This window comes from Danio aesculapii, chromosome 14, assembly GCF_903798145.1.
Source record: "Danio aesculapii chromosome 14, fDanAes4.1, whole genome shotgun sequence".
NCBI classification, from domain to species: domain Eukaryota; kingdom Metazoa; phylum Chordata; class Actinopteri; order Cypriniformes; family Danionidae; genus Danio; species Danio aesculapii.
The window spans coordinates 4,066,006-4,081,833 of NC_079448.1; the positions used below are offsets into that span (position 1 = coordinate 4,066,006).

The 15,828-nt window shown below is 37.1% G+C and overlaps 1 protein-coding gene and 1 long non-coding RNA gene across 2 annotated transcripts in view; both read right to left on the reverse strand.

Moving 5' to 3' along the window:
- Window positions 1-15,828, reverse strand: part of spock1 (SPARC (osteonectin), cwcv and kazal like domains proteoglycan 1) — a 334,100-nt gene that overhangs the window by 189,037 nt on the left and 129,235 nt on the right. The window lies entirely within an intron of this gene.
- On the reverse strand, window positions 4,832-6,802 carry LOC130240816 (uncharacterized). The gene is made up of 2 exons (XR_008838799.1): window positions 6,649-6,802; window positions 4,832-5,234 (listed from the first exon to the last, which is right to left on the reverse strand). It is a non-coding gene; the product is annotated as an uncharacterized LOC130240816 (long non-coding RNA).

Below are 15,828 nucleotides of genomic sequence, written 5' to 3' on the forward strand. Positions count from 1 at the left end.
CATATCACAGTAGCAGTTTCTCATTCCCTCCAACAAATTGCGAATGCTTTTGGACATGCATCAACTGCTTTCATACATCTCTCTGCTGTTGTATAACATTATCATCTGCTTATGTCATGTCAGACAACATTAACTAAACTTGTGAATGCTGAATAGTCATTCCATATAAATCTAATCCTCATTTCATTACTTGAGTCATTACATACAGAAATGTTCAACCAGTTGTCAAAATCTGTCAAGCAAATCTTATAAAAATAATTTTAATCTTTTTTTTTTCCTGAAAACGTCTTCTACATTGAACAGTTTCATGAATGATTTACAGACCTGTGTATGTTGGTTCAGTTCCAATATGTACTGTAATATTGTTTACAGTTGTGCACAGCTCTACCCAAAGGAAGTTTCTGTTTGTTGTAAATAAGGGTGTGTTTATTCTTTTGCACAATGCTGTGAATGAATTAGAATTGCAAAGAGCATCTGCAGTAAAAATGTGAAACACGCATATTCGGTGTCTTGTACTCAGATACCTCCTTAAATACAGTGATGTCTAACTTTACTGTAGTTTTCAAATGGCTGTGCAAATAGTATACAGTGCTGTCTTGAGCATTTTCAGGAAGTGTCACCAAAATCTGACGTTTTTGCATTGGAAAAAAATGTAGAGAGTAAACTGTGAAAATGAAAACATGACAGCCATTTGACTATCATGTTCATAATGGTGTCAGGACTTTTCATCTTGATGACACTGACACTTTCATTGACATCAATACTTGCTTTTGAGGAATGAGCTCTCCATTTTGAGCAAGTGACACGCTTTTGCAGGATTTCAGCTAGGTTTTGCCGTTTTTACTAGTGTTTTGAGAACTGCATGAACTGTTGTGCAAATGTAAATAGTGTTGTGAGAAATGCACCAAAGTGACTGAGAAAAACTGTAATAACTCAAGGGTACATATTAGTACCTAAATGTACAAAAGTGTTCCTCTTAAAATTTGTAGGTACTGATATATACTTTTATGGTAGCAATATGGACCCTTCAAGTACAAATGTGTACCTTTTGAAAAGGTACCACCCCAGTGACAGCTCTCGTACCTTTATTTCGGAGAGTGTAGGCTAAATAAAACAAATGAGACTTTCTCCAGAAGAAAAAATATTATCAGACATACTGTGAAAATTTCCTTGCTCTGTTAAACATCATTTGGAAATATAAAAATAAAATCCAAAAAAATCAAAGGGGGGCTAATAATTCTGACTCTAACTGTATGTCCAAATATGTCAACGTTAATTAAGACACTTAAGGACAGAATAGAAATTGATTATAGAAAAAACACAGTGGGGTCAGTTTGGATGTAGCACAGTGCTCATTTAGTAAATGCACAGCTAAATAATATGCTAATTGTGCCTGTTAATGTTCAGTTAACATTATCCCAAGTCGGTGTCAGTTGCAGTGCACTATGCAACAACCTATTGTAAAGAAGCTAACGTTAACTAAATAACTTATTTTCCATTATGTATATTTTAATCGCTAATATAGAAAATTTATGGAAAATTTCTTCCATAATAAGCATGTTTTATTTATGAATGCAACAAATCTGCAACTACATTAAAGAGAATTGCTTTATATACAGTGAATAAAATACCCTACTTACTAGAATTAACTGACTCACACCTGACTCATGTGTGTAAAGTAGGTGAGATGAGCTGGGACACCCTTAAATTATCACAGATAAATCATACAGACAGTTCATATACAATTCCAATAATCTACTTACAATGTATTTAGAAAGACACATCAGCTTAGTTAACTATCTTTTAACTGCAAGTCAGCGATATAAAGCTGTCATTTAAAAGTAATTACAGACTGTAAGTAATTCAGTGTTGAAATATGTATAGAATAAATGCATGCCGTGTCTGCATATACTGTAAATGAAATGTCTACATCAAAATAATATGAATCCAACGCTGCGTTTTCCGCTTTTGCTTTAATCTCACAGTAATGAAGTCATTATTTAACAAGCTTCATCTTAAAAAGCATGTATAAACATGGATGAATGTCTCCACGGCTCACCTTGAGTTGACAGAGGAAGGTTTTGCACACGTTTGACACATTCGGTGGTTTGAAGGAATAAAGGGCAGGTTTGACTCTGAATGTCTGATGATGTAACAGCTTCATCTCTCGCTGTACACTGTGTTTCCTTTTATAAGTCACACTGTTAAGTTTTTTTTGTGTGTGTGTGTGTGTGTGTGTGTGTGTGTGTTATCTGTTTTCTTTCATGTTGTCAATTACCCCAGACAATATTTGAACTCGTCTTCTCTGGTGCTAAAAAAATGGGTTTGCTGTAAATACGCTTGTTATGGACGGGAGGGCCGGAGGGCTTAAGAGCTGAGCTGCGTTAAGGCATATGAAATCTTCACCATGGATGTTTATGGTTTGAGTTGTAGCACAAAGAAAAGAGAGAAGCTTTTCTTACTTGTTTCCAGTCCAAATATCTAAAAATTCTTAAATAAAGAATCATTTTTGAGACAAGCAATGAGATTTCCTTAAAACAAGCAAACTGACATTGTTTATGCTTTGAAATTAGATTATTTTGCTTACCCCATTAACAGATTACTTGTTTTAAGGAAAATCTCCCTTAACCCATAGAGTGGCACAGAAAAATAAATCACAGTTAGGTTAAACACAAACTTTTATTAAATATTAAAGAGCACCTATTTTACCTTTTTTTACAAGACGTAAGATAAGCCTTTGGTGTCTCCAGAACATGTAAGGTTTCAGCTCAAAATACTCATCAGATTATTTATTAGTCTCCAGAATTTGCCCATTTTGGTGTCTGAACACAGAGTAGCTGTTTTTGTAGCCTGTGGCTTTAAATGCAAATGAGCTGCTTCTCCCCGCCCACTGATCCCATGTGTGTGTCTGCTTCTCATCATGCATTACGTCAGATAAACAGCAGTCAGTGACAGAGGCAGACTCAGGTGAAGCTGAAATACAGCTCTTTAGTCAAAAATACCAAGTATGTTTGTTTCATGAATTTGTGGTGGAATTTATTCAAGCCTTTCTGAAATGATGAGTCTCACACAAATGCCGTTTGCAGAACACTCACACCCACACACACATTAGCATTTACTGACACGGTGCGGCTGTGGTGATTATGGCAGTTAAGAATTACAGCGATTTTACTGTCTTTATTCCAAACATGCTCTGTTTTAAAAACATTTTAGACGTATAAATTTCACAGAGAGTTAAAGCAAATATTTTTTATTTGCAAAAAAAAAAGTTCTGTGGACGTGTGTACATGTTATTATAGAAACATGGAGCCTGTCAATCAATTCAGTGGGCGGTAGAACCACACTCCTACGTCACGTTGTGGTGGGCCTCAAAATCACTGGCATTTGGATCCCATTTTAATGTCAGGAAATTTTTAAAAAGAGACTTGTTGTGTTTCTATCACTCCAATATGACAGTGGACACGCTACACCTACACACAGTTTTGTCCAAACAGCTTGCAAAATTGATTTTCATTATAGGTGAAATGACTACAAAACTAATTTGTAATTGTGTGAATATTTGAGAGGGGTCTGGATGCAGACCTGGTGCAGTGCAATCTGAGCTGCATCCAATGCTTTTTAATGCTCTTACCTAACCCCACCCCTAACCCTACCCGTCACAGTGACGTCACTCACCCCATTGAGTGCATTGTGTCTGACATTGCATCGCTGAGTGATGCAATCTCAGCTTGCATCATAAAAGCTGCATCCAGATACTATTGAAATATTTTGCACTTTTTTTATCCATTTACTATACAAACATGCAACTTTGTCATTATTAAACTATAATAGTAGCTGGGTGAGAATGGTTGGTTATAAGCATGTTTCTGTTTTCAAGTAATCTTTAATTGAGTGTAATAATATGACATGAGGATGAAGGTATAAACTATTAATCAATAAGCCTGATGTATCGAATATGATACAAAAAAAAAAGTATACTAAATTTGAACTTAGGGTGCACTCACATTATGCTGTCTGAACCGTACCTGGGAGCGTTTCCAGGTTCGTTTGACAAGTGTAAGTGCTACAAATCAGGCCCAGGCGCTGATCAGTTAGCCGGCCCTGACCCGGTTGGAATAGGTGTGCCAGAGTGTGGTTCGTTTGGTGTGATATGATTGTAGTGTGAGTGCAAAGCTTGCCTGAGCCTGAAACTGAAGACGCGACGTCACTATTAAAGGACTGTTTAATGTGGATTTAATAATCATTACCAATAATAAAGGATATGCCCCACCAACCTCTGCACCCCCCTCCCCGTCTACAGAAACGTCCACGGGACCACGTTTTCAGAATGAGCCTGGGTTAGACTTTTGGCTGCTTGTTCAAACTACTGTGTTCCCATGTACACTGTAAAAAGTATGACCTAGATTTAACTTATAAAAAGTGAGGCAAGTGGCTGCATCGGACGTTTTAGATTGAATCAACTTCCAGCCTTTTTTAAGTATATTAAACACTAAAACATTGCTTAAAACAAATGTAACAAAATTAAGTTTAGCCAACTAATATTTCTAAAATTACTCAAATCAGATAAACTTACTTTTTTTGTTAAACCTAACTTATTTATACATTGCTATATGTTGCCTGAACTTATTTTAATTAGGTATTAAGAACTTAATTATCTAAATAAAATTAACCATGCATATGTCATTTTAAAATGAATTCAATTGACTTCTGGCTGTAACCTCAGAAAATAAATCTTCATTTTTATATTCTAAGCACACTATACAGTGATTAAGTAAAAACAGATAAACAGACTTTAAGGTCAATAACAATTAAATAAGAATGGGAAGATGGATTAAAGACCATAGCATTTATTCAATGTCAACCAGTGTCCCTTTTAAAAGTGACTACAAAACAGGCCATTAATGTGGCTGCACATACACAATACATAAATAAAAACATTAATAATGCCAGATCCTATTGAGAATTCATTTAAGACAACTCAGTAAGGAGATCTGCATACTTTGATGAAGATTTAGGATGCATAAGGTCCAGTCCCACAAAGAGTCTCTGATATATGTCAAATAATGTATACAGTTTTGATGTAAGTCGAGGACATCAGTAAGTCCAAACAGGAGCCATCATGCATTTGACAGGTTTGGTAAACCTCTGACAGTCCTATGATTATCCAAACTGTGTTGGGCTGATGTCAAATTTTTCCCGTGGGCAGCCGCATGCACCTCTGATTCCACACATCTCTATTGGTGGAGAGAAAAAAGAAACAGGAGTTCAAGTGGTTGATACTAAATAATATTAAATAGCTAAATAGCAAATATCTTAGATAAACTACAAGTGAAGTTAAAAAAGTGCAGTGAGAATGATACATGGATGGAACACCTTAGATTATCAGTTAAAATTTACCTTAGTTAAACTTCTGTATTAAAAAAAAGGCTATATAGGTTATTGTGTACTTACATTATTCCAGGTGTTTTAAGAATCAAATTCTAAAGAAAACTGTGATTTTATTCAGTGCAACAGTGTATGGCATTTTGGTTGCCTGTCAATCAAGGAATTATTTAAATTTAGGTATTACATTTTCAGTTTATTTTTGCAACTTATAAAGCATAAAAATGTGTATGTAACTTACATATTAAACAGTTTGAAAATGGCGAATATAAAATCTATGATTTAACGGTCATCTTCATTTTGCACCAAACTTTGCATAAGTCATAATACAAAATTAAATGAATACATTGCCATTTTACATATTACATTAAAGTTTACATTACATTTTTGCTGAAGCTACTTTTAATTTACTTTTTCTCCAAATTTAATGTTACTGGCAAATGACAGTTCAGTGAATCAGTGTTTTCAGTTAGCTTTAGTGAAAGACTGACAGATAATAAGAAACTGCATTAGGATGTTTTATACTGTTTGTTCATTGCACACATACAAAAAATCTTCAGATATCAAATGTAATTCTATGGAGCCCACTATTGTTTGCAATTTTACCCATGTTTTACTTACCTGCAAATAATTATAGCTGTAATCGTATCTAATGTTTTTCTTAACAAAATAATCAAAATCACTTTGGTATCTAAAGACCAAGAAAATGCATTTTAGAATGAGGTGCGTACATTTTAAATGGTTCTGTAAACATAAATGTAATTTAAGTTCAAATAAATTATAAATCTGTAATTTATTCACATTGCAGTATTAACAAAAAACTTATGGACTAAATCTCTTAAACACAAACCTTAAGCTACTTAATTTTACGCTAAACACAAACTACTTAACTGTTCCATACGTTTTGCATTTAATATGATGCTTAATGTGCTGATAATAACTTAGGTTAGCTAGCCAAGTTAGCGCTAGCAAACTAAACCCACCCCCCGACCGCCCACCAGAGACCTAGTTAATCCGTTTTGTAACGTTAGTTATACCTACTAAGTGTTTTAAACTACTTTAACATTTTTTTTTTCTCAGGGCTATCACTTTTAATCGTTAGCATAAACTAGCGTTGGTTAGCGTTAGCCAACTTAGCTTTCGATGCGAGAGCAGTTTGTTACCTGACGTTACAGTACAATTTACAAGCTAAAACCTCAACTGCCTAGGTAAGTCGGCAATTTAGCATGACTTTGCCATTATCATTCGGCTACATTTGCAACTTACCGTGTTAATCAGATCCGCTGCTGCGAGCAGTAAATGTCGCCCCTTGTAGATGCTGCGTGTGTCTGGAAAGTGGCGGGCAGTGAAAATGGGGTCACACAGAATTATTAAAATCACGTTTGATGAACAGACCTGCACACATCGACAGCTGCTCTAATAAATTGTCTGTGTCAACTCACTTTTATAACATTTATTCTACACAATAACCACATACAAAAATATACTCAAATAAATTGCATTAGTTTTATTTAAAATATACTGTTATATAAAAACTGATCTACTTTAAGTAAAGAATAAGCAAATTGATATTTTTTGGTATAAAACAAATATAATTAACTAGATTGCAATTATTTAAAGTATATAAAACCAACTTTGTGAGTGTAGCACTTTTTACAGTGTAAATCCACCTAAGGCCGCTGTCGACCGATCGACTGATGCACCATCCTCCTTCTCTAAACCAAACCGAAAGTGTTTTCAAAAGCACCGATTGACCCGATCACTCCTTCATTAAAACCAAACTGACAGTGTTTTGAAAAGCAATCCAGAAAAAGAAAAGCCCTCGCCTGATTTTTACCATGTTTTCAGATTTTACCACATTCTCACTCTGTTATTTACTTGTTTATTTTATTTTTTGGCTTTTGTTTTTTGTCTTGCTTTCTGGAAGCATTCTTCGCCGGACTCAAACCCCGTCGCCATGATCAACTCCTCTCTGCGTCTTAAGTCCGCCGACGTACATGGTGAGCTACTGGGCAAACTGGTAACAGTGGGAAAGCCGTCCATATTGGGGTAAGCGGTCAGCTGGTAGCATGAAAAAAAAAAAACAATGCCAGACCACACCATAGCGTTATTTTTAAAGACGTACCTCTGGCTACATAATTCACACTCTCCAGAAATGTATATAGGGCTACGTCTACAGAATGAGCATAAGTTGCCTTTGAGTCTAACATTTTTGGCTCTATACACCAACACAATGGATTTGAAATGAAACTAGGTGAACGCTGTAGGAATTACAACAGTTTGCATATTTGCCTCCCACTTGTTAAGGGTCCAATAGTAATTGTACAAATGGCTTCTAAGCTGTCCCATGGCCAGGTGTGCGTTATTGCCTCATAATCCCAATTACAATGAATTGTTCACAACTAAACTCTTTTTTTTTGTATTAGTGTTTGATACCTAAGCATTTGCACATTTCTAAAATTGGATGTGCATTTAATTTAGCTTTATAAAACTGTACTATACATAAATCTGCATTAACTTGCCTTATTTAGCCATAATCAACCAACAAATCCCCTACTGCTGCACCCCTGAAACTGTCACTCCAATATCCATTTCTGTCTGGCTGCTTTCTCTCTGACGTATTTAATATTCAGCCAGAGCGACAGATATCCTCTGGCCCTTGCGCTCTTTATCGAATGGCTTCACCTGTGTGCGGGAGCAAAGTTAGTCACCTGGGCGTTTCAAGGCCGTGTGCATATTTTCCAGTGATGAATGTGGTCCGCCGCAGCGCTCACTCTCTTTTCTCCCGCGCTGATGGACGAGCGACTTCAATCATTTCTCCTGCAGCTCTGAGGACGGAGCATCCGCGAGGAGAACTGTGTGCGTGTGAGTAAATGTGTGTCACGGCCATAAATTGGTGGGACAGAAATAGCCCCTCTATACAAACCCACTACAAAAGGACACAGGAAAACAGCACAGCAAGCAATTACAAAGACGCACAACAAACACACACACACACACATTCATCTATCTCTGGGGAGTTTGATAAGAGAAGTCTGCCTCAGCACATTTTGCTCTCTCTGAGTCTATAGCTCTTGTTTTAGATAAATGTAGAGCTGCAGTCTGAATAGGTGCATTCTGATACAGTATGAATGTACAGTATAGAGTACTGGGCAGTAATTAATGAGAAAATACAAATAAAAATTGGCTTGACAATAGGCTGCTGGTAATGTAACTAGTTAGATAACAGTGGTATGACAAAGCTGATTAATCGGATTGAAATTACAAACTTTGCGATTGTTGTGCTATACTCTAAAAAATATAGTAATTGGAGTCTGTCAAATAAGAACAGGTTGAGTAGCCATAGAAAAAAACTTCCCCATTTTGCGATGTGTGTGTGCGGTTCTTTACTGACAGCCACGTGTGTGGATCTTGTTGGAAAATATGGCTTAAAGTCCTGCATGACAGTGTTTACTGATCGCGTGTTTACCTGAATAATGGCTCAATCATGGTTCTGCTACATTTATCATTCATTCTTCCATGACGGGGCACCATGCCAAAATTGATCCCGCCACGGCTACATAACAACTTCTCATTCAGTCGTGTTTTTTTTTTTTTTTATAGCGAGTGATAATCGCTCCAAAGCGTATTAAAAGGAAAGTGAATTATAACAGCACGAACCTTTCTGTAACAGTAGTAGTGCTGTGCGCTATTTGTTTACCGTTTAAGGTTACGTGCTAACTGACTGACTCCATGACAGGGGCGTGATGCATGAGGCTAGCAAACACGACGTATAGCCATTTCACTTTACTTCATGATGCAATAATACCGCTCTGTAGGTCTATTGGAGACGTTCATAAATATTCCTAGTAAATCTTATAAATGTTGCAGACATACTTGTTACATAAACGCACTAAATCGCACTTCGGCAACGTTTATTTAAGAACGCACAAGAAGATCTGTGCTTGAGCAGCGTATATTTGAGGAGGTGTGCAAGAAGTTTTGTGCACGAGCAGAGGAAATCGGCACGCAAGCAAAGAGATTTGCATGCTCGTAGGCTATTACATATATGCGAATGCGACCTTGTAATACTTCGCTCACGACATTTGTCAGTGAAATAACGCCACAGGTAGTTGGTAGATCTCCTCGATCAACTCGATCCAAAGAGCTGTCACAATCAGTCAAGCAAGCCATCATTAGGCTGAAAAAAAACCCATCAGAGAGATAGCTAAAACATTAGGAATGGCCAAAAACAACCAAAAAAGTAACCAAAGAGTTTTTCAAGGGAAAGAAGTGGAATGATATGCAATGGCCAAGTCAATCACCTGATCTGAATCCGATTGAGCATGCATTTCACTTGCTGAGGACAAAACTGAAGGGAAAATGCTCCAAGAACAAGTAGGAACTGAAGACAGTTGCTGTAGAGGCTTGTCAGAGCACCACCAGAAATGAAACCCAGCATCTGGTGATGTCTATGCGTTCCAGACTTTAGGATGTAATTGACTGCAAAAGATTTGCAACCAAGTATTTAAAAGTGAAAGTTTGATTTATGATTATTATTCTGTCAAATTACTTTTGGTCCCTTAACAAGTGGGAGGCACATATGCAAACTGTTGTAATTCCTACAACATAATTATTTATTTTTTCCACAATGATGCGTCTTGTACATCGTCTTATTATCTTTATGGAGAAGCCTGTGTCATTTCCAGTCCAAAAAGAAAACTTGTTTATTGAAAGAAAGTAAGTAAGAATTTTCCAGGGGTGGATGAATCATTTTGGGCTTGACTTTATTTTCCCAACAACTTGTTTTCAATAAGGTTAGGGTTAGGGTTACTACATTTCAGCCGTCACTTAATAGTGTTGATGCTTTGCATTTTTGTAACAAATTGGATTATTTGTAACAATAATCCGCAGCTGTCAAAGTTGTGTTAGTTGTTAAACTTCATACTGCGTTCTACAATAAACTATGAATCGCCTGGAACAGAAACAACACAGTTTGGCTTCAACAACACTGAATATGTAACAATGAGCAGAATTGCTGACAGCGCAGACCTTCATTTTTCCATAAATTAAAGGCATAGGAAGAACCAACAGGAAGTGCATCTGCTTTCAGGCATGAGATGGTAAGTGCATAAACACACACACACACACACACACACACACACATACACACATTACAGCAGACTCCAATTGCATCAGATAAAATAGAAACGTGCTTGAAATAATCATCTGGCATCTAGAAACACACACACACACACACACACACACACACACACACACACAGGTCTCCGCTGCTGTTTCTCTGATAAAATCTGCTCTAACACGGAAATAATAAAGACCGTTGGGACTCCTAAAAACTTCAGATGAGTTTGGTGTGGAAATAATGGGATATCTTCCACTCTTCTCTTTTTGTTTATAAGTAATCTTCCAAAAACAAGCAACACCTCTCAGCTCTCTATATCTGCTGCACTGTTGTTGTTTAATTACACCAGCTCTCCTCTCGCTCTCAATGCAGCTCTGTTCAATTTAGCTGCTCTACCGACGAGCCAAAAATTAAACTAAATGAATGTATGTGTTGCCAGAACACCACAAAACAAGTAGTTAGAGTCCAGGCTGGGCCAGTTAGCATTTCTGTGTGGAGTTTGCATGTTCTCCCTGTATTAGTGTGGGTTTCCTCCGGGTGCTCCGGGTTCCCGCACAGCCCAAACACACATGCTATAGGTGAATTGGATGAACTAAATTCGCAACTGTACACTATGTGTGTGTGTGTGTGTGTGTGTGTGTGTGTGTGTGTGTGTGTGTGTGTGTGTGTGTGTGTGTGTGTGTGTGTGTGAGAGAATGAGAGTGTATGGCTGTTTCCCAATACTGGGTTGCGGCTGGAAGGGCATTTGCTGCATAAAACATATTCCAGAATAGTTGACGGTTCATTCCGCTGTGGCAATCTCTGAAATAGAGACTAAGCTGAAGGAAGTGAATGAAGGAATGAATGAATGAATGAATGAATGACCTCTGCCTGTCTGTCTGTGGCCGCTTGGTGACATACAGCTGATAAAGTCTGACTGAAATGGAAATGCTGCAGCAGTGTGTGAATTATTCAAGAAAGGAGGGAGAGAGAGAGAGAAAGAGAGAAAACAAAGTAAGATGATGAACATCGGTTACAGTCCATACAGTTTGCAGAAAAATAACATCTTATTTATCATTTCTTATGAATATTTCCACTGAAAGTTACTGGCTGCTGTGTCTTTAATGTGGTGTAAAGAATATTATGTGTTATTGAAACAACAATGAGGACGCAGCAAAGAAATATCACAATTAAATTAAAATTACTTTATTATTTTATGCAACACCTTTAAATTTAAAAGGGAAACTTGAGGGCAATCTTAAGCAAAAGCCATAAGGTGTTTTATGGAGTATTTTAAACAGACCAGTAGCATGCTTTTTCTTTCCCTTATTTATTGTAATAATGGAACTTGCGACCTTAGTTGGCTAATGATGGTTTTCGAAAACGGGGGGTCCTGAGTTCGAATCCCAGCTCATGGACCTTTCCTGATTCTGTCTCCCTCTCTATCACTCTTGACTTTCTGTCGTCTTACCGTCCTGTCAATTAAGGCAGAATGCCAAAAAATAAATCTTTAAAAAATAATAATAAAAAAAAAGATTCACAATTAATTCTAATCGCTTCAGTAAACACTGTGAAAATGCCGAATTGCACACAATCGATTTGTGTTGGGACAACATACATGAATTTAAGTGGATTGAACATAAAACTATTAAGTTGTTTCCCCCAAAAAACTTTAAAGTTGTGTTGTTTCGTTGGTACAAATAGTCAAGTGGTTAAGTGTGCCGACATATAACACCATGGTGCTCACGGTGAATAATTAAAAATAAAAAATAATGACATATATATATATATAAAAGAATTGTGTTTGAAGAAAAAAGTAGTTTGAACAAACAGCAAAAGTCATTTTTTGGATTGAAGAACTAATTCAAAATTCACCTCAAATGATTAATTTAAAGAGTTAATTAATAACAAACTATTAATTAAAATAACTGATTAACTATTCATGACCAATGATTCATTCAGTTAAATTATTATAATAATAAAAGGTTAATTTAAAGAACTCATTGACACTCCTCAGTGATTATTTACAACAAAATGATATAAGAACTGATTAGGAATTATCAACAAATGATTCACAAAATCAAACTATTTCTGACAAACATTTATTAAAAAAAACAATTTTCCAATTATTACCATATCTATTTATTCATTTATTTATTTTCCTTTCATATATATGTTTAACAGAGCAAGGAAATTTTCACAGTATGTCTGATCATTTTTTTTCTTCTGGAGAAAGTCTCATTTGTTTTATTTCAGCTAGAATTTTGTAAAAAAAAACAACAAAAAAAAAGTTCAATATTATTAGCTCCTTTAAGCTATTTCGATAGTCTACAAAACAAACCATCATTATACAATAACTTACCTAATTACCCTAACCTGCCTAGTTAACCTAATTAATCTAGTTAAGCCTTTAAATGTCACTTTAAGCTGTATAGAAGTGTCTTGAAAAATATCAAGTCTAATATTATTTACTGTCATCATGACAAAGAGAAAATAAATCAGTTAATAGAAATGAGTTATTAAAACTATTATGATTAGAAATGTGTTGAAAACAAATCTTCTCTCCGTTAAACAGAAATTGGGGGAAAAAAATAAACAGGGGGCTTATAATTCAGGGGAGGCTAATAATTCTGACTAAATATACACACTATATGTAATTGTGTGTATGTGTGTATTTGTGTTGGACCAAAAGAGACACTGCGGCCCAATCCCAATTCTATTTTTGTACCCCTACCCCTTCCCCATGACCCTTGAAACCGAAGGGGAAGGGCTTCTAAATTTACCCTTAAGAAATGGAACACCAGCACAACACCTGCCACGTCATCATATGTCATCGAGATCTCTTGCTTCATAGGAGATGGACAATCGCGTCTGCTGTAGTTATTCCAGTTGTGTTATTTCTAGGTATTTACCTTTAGGAAATCATTGAAGGTGTAATAATGACAATAATACTAATTTGTGCATCTCCTGACTTCTGTGTGCAGCCACGCTGCCATTTTAAATGGTGTATTCTGGGAAATTTTCAACCTGATCTCACAAGAAAACGTAAGTATTTTACGTTTTGTCAGTTTAGTGGCTAAGTTTTTGAAGGGAAATAAGTGGAATGTTACACAATGGCCAAGTCAGTCACCTGATCTGAATCCGATTGAGCATGCATTTCACTTGCTGAGGACAAAACTGAAGGGAAAATGCTTCAAGAACAAGCAGGAACTGAAGACAGTTGCTATAGAGGCCTGGCAGAGCACCACCAGGAATGAAACCCAGCATCTGGTGAGGTCTATGCATTCAGTCGTACGAAATTGTACGATTTTAAAAAGGAGGCGTGGCACCTAACCCCACCCCTAAACTCAACAGTCATCGGGGGATGAGCAAATCGTACGAAAATGTACGAATTAGATCGTACGAATTCATACGAATTAGCCACTAAATCAAAAAGTTACGAATTGCCGTGAGATTGTGCTGGAAATTTTTGTATCCCTTGGTTTACATTTATATTTACATTTACATTTAGTCATTCAGCAGATGCTTTTATCCAAAGCGACTTACAAATGAGGACAAGGAAGCAATTTACACAACTAGCACAAGCGCAGCAGCGAACAAGTGCTATAGACAAGTTTCAGGTGTGTAAAGTCTAAGAAGCAAAGCATTAGTAATGTTTTTTTTTTTGAGAGAGAGAGAGAGTACAGTTAGTGGTATAGCCAGAGAGGCAGTCGCAGATTAGGAAGGAAAGTGGAGACTAAATAGTTGACTTTTTAGTCGTTTCTTGAAGACAGCAAGTGACTCTGCTGTTCTGATGTAGTTAGGGAGTTCATTCCACCAACTGGGCAGATTGAATGTGAGAGTTCGGGAAAGTGATTTCTTCCCTCTTAGGGATGGAACCACGAGGCGACGTTCATTCACAGAACGCAAGTTTCTGGAGGACACATAAATCTGCAGAACTGAGAGCAGATAAGAAGGAGCAAAGCCAGAGGTCGCTTTGTAAGCAAACATCAGAGCTTTGAATTTGATGCGAGCAGCAACTGGCAGCCAGTGCAAACGGGTGAGTAGCGGAGTGACATGTGCTCTTTTGGGTTCATCAAAGACCACTCGTGCTGCTGCGTTTTGAAGCAGCTGAAGAGCTTTGATAGAAACCTCAATTCTCGATTCTATAAACCTAGGTTTCGAGTGTGGTCCAGAAAAATCTTCATTTCGAGGGATATCTAGCCCTTCCCCTTAGCCCAACGCCTTCATGCTAAAGAGAATTGGGACTGGGCCTGTATGAACAATTCTACACACAAGAGTTGACATGAAGTGTACTCCTTACATCTATTAAAATGTAAATGTTGATCAGAGGTACTATAAAAATAAAGATTTCAATTGAACCCGGCTGTCTCGAAAAAATATATATGGCTGAATAAAAACCGTCACTTGGCAAATTTGATATTGCCTATAAAACGATACAGACGATATAGTAAACACTCGGCATTTATCACCCTGTTCTAGTGTGAAAGTGTGATCTGATGTGGATCACGCCTGTCTGCCTTTATTAATCTCATATCAATGAATGCCAGTGATTTCATCTAAATGTGGAATTATTCAGAGCATCACATCCTGCAATGACACACACACACACACACATATACACGCACACCCTGCACGCAGCATGGAATCCAGATGGCTAATTATCAGTTCATAATCTCATGCACATAGAGGTGTTGTTCTGAGAGAGGCAGAAAGAGAAAGAGAGCAATGATGCAAATGAAAACAACGTCTGCTGGAAAAAAAAAAAGAGAGAGGACGGAAAAGCATCCACATACTCTGAATCATCTTAAAGCTCCGGCGCCGGGAAAAAAGAGAGAAGCAAAGTGTGATTGAAAAAGACAGAGAGAAAATTAAATGAAGCAGTGAGAGAAATGAAGGAGACAGTGGAAGGCATTTGGGTCCCATAATACCTCATATTATTACACAGTCGGTTAGAGAAGCGTATGTGTGACTTTAACAACGCTCCCGACCGACAGACAGCAGGAGGGAGGGACGGATAAAGAGATAAAGGGATAAGCAGCGAGGTCACGTGAGGCTCAGACGGCTCCTTTACCACTGGAACCATCAGCTCACTCGCTGAAGCTAATGGAGTTTGATACACACGCACACACATCTATTATTCATAACACAAGACTCCAGCACTCCTGAACACACCTGTCTGTCTGTCTGCGCGCATGTATGTGTGTGTGTCAAAGGTTTGTTACAGCACCGAAGTGTCTTCTGTTTTCACACTTGCTCTCATTTCCAACTGCAAACCTGTCGCGTGAGGCGCAGGGTGGGAAAACATCGGCAGAATCAACAAAATGTAGAATTTTGAGAATAAT